Source organism: Fistularia commersonii, chromosome 15, assembly GCF_037954325.1.
Source record: "Fistularia commersonii isolate RoL2024-O1a breed Wild chromosome 15, RoL_Fcom_v1.0, whole genome shotgun sequence".
NCBI classification, from domain to species: domain Eukaryota; kingdom Metazoa; phylum Chordata; class Actinopteri; order Syngnathiformes; family Fistulariidae; genus Fistularia; species Fistularia commersonii.
In genome coordinates this window covers 3,314,349-3,321,475 of record NC_141298.1, presented here as the reverse complement: position 1 = coordinate 3,321,475, position 7,127 = coordinate 3,314,349, and positions in this window count along the sequence as shown.

The window sequence follows — 7,127 nt, the reverse complement described above, 5'->3', positions numbered from 1 at the left end:
TCTCCTTTACGGTCATTTGTTTTAAATTATACTATAAGTATGAGTTTGGTGTATACTTACAGACACTTGGGACACACGATCCTTCCCGCCTGTGCAAATGCAAAGCTAAAAATGCAGCAGCAAAAAACAAATAATGGCTGCATTGACTCACAGAAAGAACATTCAATGTAATTCAGTCTATGCACAAAAAGTCTTTTTTGAAGATTTTCCAGCAGGGTGATAGAGGAGAGAGAATAGTCCAACAAGGAAACTGGTGAAACAGAACAAACACTTGCAACAGATGCAACGCAGAGGGGAAACTACGAGTGTGCAAAGCATCCAGGTAATACCAATGACAAGCGGGCAAGGAATGGGTGTCACACAAAGGCTTAATCTGGCCAGAGAACTATTGGCACAAAGGAAAGGAGAAACAGGTGTTCTGATTATTGGTAATTGACTTTGATTTCATGATAAAAATATAGGAGTGCTGGTACTGTCTGCTTGTTAGCAAACAAGTCAAGTTATATTTAATTCATATAGCACCAAATCGCAACAGAGTTGACAAATGACACTTTACTTTTAGAACAGGTCTGGATCACTGGCTGTACAACCATTCAATCTGCCATTGACAAATTACAAAATGACACTAACATTGTCACTTGATGGCAAGTCAGTCCCCTTTTTACCTGCTACCTATTTAGACCGTGGAAGGAAGTGAGTGGTAAACAGTGTCAGTATAAGTAGTGACCAACCACTTGGCTGACCCATTGTTGACATTAATGTAAATCAGATTTCAAAACATATTTTGATATTACTATATGTCTTGAATACGCAGGTGTGAAGCAATGTATATTTACAGTATTTTACTGTCTGTACACTGCTCTTTTGGCTGCATATACAGTGGAGAAAAAAAATATTTAGTCAGCCACCATTTGTGCAAGTTCTCCCATTTAAAAAAGATGAGACCAGGCTCTAATCTTCATCATGAGTACACTTCAACTATGAGAGACAGAATGATAATGAGAAAAAAAAAAAACATGAATTATTTGCAAATTATGTTGGAAAATAAGTATTTGGTCAATAACAAAAGTTCATCTCAGTATTTTGTTACATACCCCTTTGACAGGTCAAATGTTTTCTTTAAGTCTCACAAGGTTTTCACAGATGGCTGGTGGTATTTTGGTCCATTCCTCCATGCAGATCTCCTCTCAAGCAGTGATGTTTTGGGGCTGTTGCTGGGAAACACAGACTTTCAGCTCCCTCCAAAGATTTTCTGTGGGGTTGGGAGCTGGACACTAGCGAGGCCATTCCAGGACCTTGAAATACTTCTTACAAAACCACTCCTTCATTGGACAGGCGGTGTGTTTGGGATCATTGTCATACTGAAAGACCCAGCCACGATACATCTTCAATGCGCTTGCTGATAGAAGGAGGTTTTCACTCAAAACAATACATGGCCCCGTTCATTCTTTCCTTTACATGGATCTGTCGTCCTGGTCCCTTGGCAGAAAAACACACCCGAAGCATGATGTTTCCACCGCCATGCTTCACAGTAGGTATGGTGTTATTTGGATGCAAACTCAGCATTCTTACTCCTCCAAACACGACAGCTTGAGTTTTTGGCAGAAAGTTCTATTTTGGTTTCATCTGACCATATGACATTCTCCCAATCCTCTTCTGGATCATCCAAATGCTCTCTAGCAAACTTCAGACGGACCAGGACATGAACTGGCTTGAGTAGGGGGACACGCAGGACTTGAATCCCTGGCTGCGTAGTGTGTTACTGATGGTAGCCTTTTTTACTTTAGTCCCAGCTCTCTAGAAGTCATTCACTAGATCCCCCAGTGTGGTTCTGGGATTTTTGCTCACCATTCTTGTGATCATTTTGACATTTTGACCCAATTTGGTGAGAGATTGCGTGGAGCCCAAGATGAAGGGAGATTATCAGTGGTCTTGTATGGGTTCCATTTTCTAATACTTGCTTCCACAGTTGATTTCTTCACACTAAACTGCTTACGGATTGTAGATTCAGTGATTTGGTGCAGGCCTACAATTTTGTTTCTGGTGTCCTTTGACTGCTTCGTTTGGAGTGAGACTGTTTCAGATTGTGGAGAGATGTCTTTTTTACTGATACCCTGTTCAAAAAGGTGCCACTAATACAGGTGACGTGTGGAGGACAGAGGAGCCTCTTCAAGAAGTTACAGGTCTCTAAGAGACAGAAATCTTGCTTGTTTGTAGGTGGCCAAATATGTATTTTACCGAGGAATTTACCAATTAATTCATCAAAAATACAACAATGTGGTTTCCTTGGATTGTTTACCCCCATTGTGTCTCTCATAGTTGAAGTGTGCCCATAATGGAAATTACAGGCCTCTCATCTTTTTAAGTGGGAGAACTTGCACAATTGGTGACTGGCTAAATACTTTTTTGCCCTACTGTATTTCAGGGTGAGCAGAGTGGCATTAATCAGCACTCTATAATAAACACACACGTACACCCCCCCCATACATTTCCCATACACGAAGGGAAATCTATTAACAGATGCTAAAAGAGTGATGAGAAGATGAAAGACCACTTTGAAGAGCCAATGCGTGAGGAAAATGAAAGAGAGGCAAGAGTAGAAGAGGTGACTATTGGAGACCACAAAGTAGCAGAGATTAGTAAAAGTGAAGTGAGGAAAGCATTGAAGAGGATCAATAGTGGAAAGGAAGTTGGTCCTGATGATATACCTGTGGAGGTATGGAAGTGTCTAGGAGAGGCAGCAGTAGAGTTTCTGGCAGGATTTTTCAACACGGATCTCAGAAAGGGAGAAGATGCCTGAGGAATAGAGAAGAAATGTGATGGTACCCCTTTTTAAGAATAAGGGGGATGTTCAGCATTTTGGCAACTAAAGAGGGATAAAGTTGATGAGCCATACAATAAGGTTTTGGGAAAGAGTAGTGGAAACTAGTTTGATAGCAGAAGTCAGCATTTGTGAACAGTAGTATGGCTTCATGCCTAGAAAGAGTACTACAGTGCAGAATTTGCTTTGAGAATGCAAATTGAGAAGTCCAGAGAAGGCCAGAGGGAGCTGCATTGCTTTTTTGTAGACCTAGAAAAAGCATGTGCTAAGAATGGAGCTCTGGTATTGTATGAGGAAGCCTGAAGTAGCAAAGATGTATGTTAGACTGGTGAAGGAGATGTATGCTAGCTGTGAGACAATGGTGTGGTGTGCTGTAGGAGTAACAGAGAAGTTCATGAGGGAAGTGGGACTCCATCAGGGATCAACTCTGAGTCCCTTCTTGTTTGCAGTAGTGATGGACAGATGAGGATGGACCATGTTTGCAGATGACATTGTTATCTGTAGTGACAGCAGACAACAGGTTGAGGAAAATCTAGAGGTGAAGGTATGCAGTGGAAAGGAGAAGAATGAAGGTTTGTTGCAACAAGACACAGTATATATGTGTGAATGAGAGGAAGCCCGATGGAACGGTGAGGCAAGAAGGAGTGGAGATCAAGAAGTTGGACGATTTCAGGAACTTAGGGTCAACAGTCCAGGGCAGTGGAGAGTGTGTAAAAGAGGTGAAGACATGGGTTCAAACAGGTTGGAATGGGTAGAGAAAGGGTTCAGGGGTACTATGCAATATAAGACTATCAGCCAGAATGGAAGGAAAGGTGTACAAGACAGTGGTGAAACCAGCAAAGCTGTATCTAGGCTATACAGCTTTGCTGTATCTAGAGGAAGATGCTAAGGTTATCTTTGGGAGTGACGAAGATGGATAGGATCGGGAATTAGTCTATCAAAGGAAGAGCACGTGTCAGATGTTTTGGAGAGAAGATCAGAGAAGCCAGACTGAGACGATTCGGTCATGTACAAAGGAGGGATAGTGATTATATTGGTAGGCGGATGCTGGAATTGGAGCGGCAAAGTAAGGAGGTCTCGAGGAAGACCAAAGAGAAGATTTATAGACGTAGTGAGAGAGGATATGAAGGTAGTTGGTGTGAGAGAGGAGGATAAAGAGAACAGGGTTAGAAGGAGAAGGTTGATTCTCTGTGGCGATCCCTGAAGGGAAAAGCCGAAAGGAGAAGAAGAATATATACATATATATATATGAACTTATCTTCTTTTAGGATAGGTTCCTTAAAATACACTTTGAGTTTCCTCCTGGCTTGTTGGACAAAGTGAGGCAGGTTTTCCTGCACTGTGTTATTAAATCCTCCTTTAGTAATGCGTTTCTGTTCCCTTCGTAATTATTGTTGCTGGTTGCTGTGGGGAGATTCATCCGTTCGTACAGCAGCTGTGCTGGCCTTGATGCTTTACTAAAACTTCTTGCTACATTTTCCTTAGATATGCCTATTTGAGATGAAAGCGTTATAGTACAGCATTAATTTCACACATCTTAGATGCTTTCCAGAAATCCTTGTAGAGAACCCCTCCTCTGCCCCAAAAGTGCTCTCTTTAACTTTGTGTCTGTGGAAGTGTAACGAAACTTATTAGCATTGTCATGTGTAATTATCATCATTTTCTTTAAAGTAGGTCGTTGAAATGACCTGATTTGGGGGAGTTTGGTTTATGATAGAATGAGAAGGAGAATCTGGTCGAGTCTTTTTGTTGAATCTGAAGACATGCCTGTTTAGCACACACATAATGCTGCTCAACCACTGGAACCAGCTGCTGGTGTTGGAGTGGCTTCTCAACTTCAGTTTGTTCAATTTGTTAGCCTCCTGAGAGCAATTTAGCTTTCAAAAGGATTAGAACTGGCCAGACTCATGTTCTACGTCCAAGCAACACTGTTCCTGTGCTTGAGTGCAACAGAGATGTTGGACCATCCCACTTCGCAAGTGTTGCTGCAGGGTTTTTGGACCTTCTTGGAAGAGCTTTTTTATGTTGCCAATTGTGACTGCAGTGAACCAAAATCATTTTTGAGACCAGAAGTAACTCTGTGTCAGCACATGTCTTTGGGCACATACTTTATTGTAAGGTATAAATCAGTAACACAGAGAATATTTAGCATCTGTGTGTGTCCCACTGCTTCTTTTTCTCTGCTGCCAATTACTTTGTCTAGTTCTGCCTTGTGCCTAGAACATCAGTGCTCCCTTGTGGCTTACTCTTGCGAGAATATTGATTATTAACTCCACAAATTGTGTAGTTGGAAATAACTTTGATGAAAGTATCTTTCAGAAAAAGCAAACCATATGCATCTGTGCCCAGATCTGAACTTAAGACCAGTTTGAAAACGTACTTTTAATTCCTTGTCCTTCGTATAATTCTATTTAATTAGTTGGTTTTACAATTTCCTATTTCACCAATTACTTTTGTTGTTGCTGTCCATGCCCTCCTGTACTTTTAAAGATATTCTAGATTTTTTATTATTGTCCTGATTGATTTCTTATTTTTATTGTGTTGTTGCTTGTTTTATTTCCTTTGTTTACCCCTGCCCATGTGCACAGCACATTGGTCTGAGTGATGATGATGTTGAAGAGATCAAAATTTTAGGCCTTTCATGGAAATTTAGGCCTACTTATATATGTGTCCGAGGCTAATATACGTACAGATTTCTAACTCTGCAGCTTTGCATAAACCATATCAATGCTAATATTAAAGTCTGTTGGTTGGTTTTGATAAGTGTATCGTCATGTGGCATTAGTCGTTACAAGAAAAACTTCATAGAAACAAACACAAGCTATGTATGGAAAAGGTATAAATCATTTTAAGTTGTTTCTTGCAAAGGCCAGATATTTTCACGTTATTTTCAAGGGATCAAATTTTTTCGTACAAATCAGACTGGCCTATCTTCCTAAAGTTCTTTCCACTGGTAAGGAGTTTCAGAACACAGAAAATCAAAACAGGTACTGAAATGCTGAAAAAAAATAAAATAAACAATGAAGATATTCTGTGGATACTGAAGTGTTTGTATGGCAGGTAGATGGATTTTTATTCAATTAATCATCTGATGTGTGTCTTAGCCATAACTCACTCTGTGCTTCCATCCAACAAGATATTTGAAGACCTATTTGCTGAACTGTTCTAAAAGCCACCTGGCCTAACAGCACTCAAGCAAATTGTAAGTGGTGGTTTTATCTAGTAGAGCATTTAATCAAAATTCTCCATCATTTTAGATGACTGCTCTGGCATATGACGAAGAGGCCCAGAGCTGGTAGCCTTTCTCTGTTTTAATTTGCTCTTCTACTCTCTTGTATGTAACTGTCTCCATCTTCTTCCTTGAGTTACCATAGTTACTTGACTTCCGCGTCAGTATACATTTTCTCCAAACTGAGATAGTAAAGCCCTTGCCTGAAGAAGTGCAGAGTAGTCATTAACCGGGCCACCTGAGCTTAACGTTTATTAAAGTAAACAATGAGACAATGTTTAGGCCTTGTGAGCAAATGAACCTGCCTTTTCAAAATGTAAACAAAACTTCAATAAGCAATTTATATACTTTTAATAGTTTTCTCCATCAATAAATCTGTCGTATACTAAAAAAGGACTGGATGGAATGTGCTTCACTTTGACTCCACTGGGTTTTTCTTACACGACGGCTTGACTTGGCCCACTTTCTCTGATTGAAAGGTTCAAAGGCAAACTGAAACACCAGAGATCTTCTTAATTTCCCACGGCAACATATTATATACATGCAATCGGCTAATTACTTCAAATTTATTTTTTCAAGTTGCTCCTGTTAAATATGAAATGAATACTGATACCGTTTTTTTTTTTTTTCTGGTGATTTGTTTTGTCATTTCTTTCAAGTGAATATGTTGTTTTCTCATAATTGTGATATTTAATTTCAACTTGATGTAAATCAAGCAGCAAATTCTGTTTGATGTTCAAAAAGTAATCTCAAAATTCAAAGATCAGATAAACAGGGAAATATTTTCAAACAGCCACTTTTAGCTTTGAATGGAAAATATATAAGAAATATATAAGAATAAAGAAAATTACCCTGCAATATGTAATTATATATTGTTTTTATAATATATGATCATAAGCATACTGTTGTCCAAGATTTGAGTTTGCTCCGCTTCAGTAGTCTAATTTTTATTTGTGAGACTGATGTACCTGAATTTGCAAGGAGGTACCTGAAATATTGCTCATCCACAGCAGATTTTTTTTTTTTTTTTTAATTTGAGAAGGACCAGGCGTTTTCTAAATTTTCAGAAATAATAAT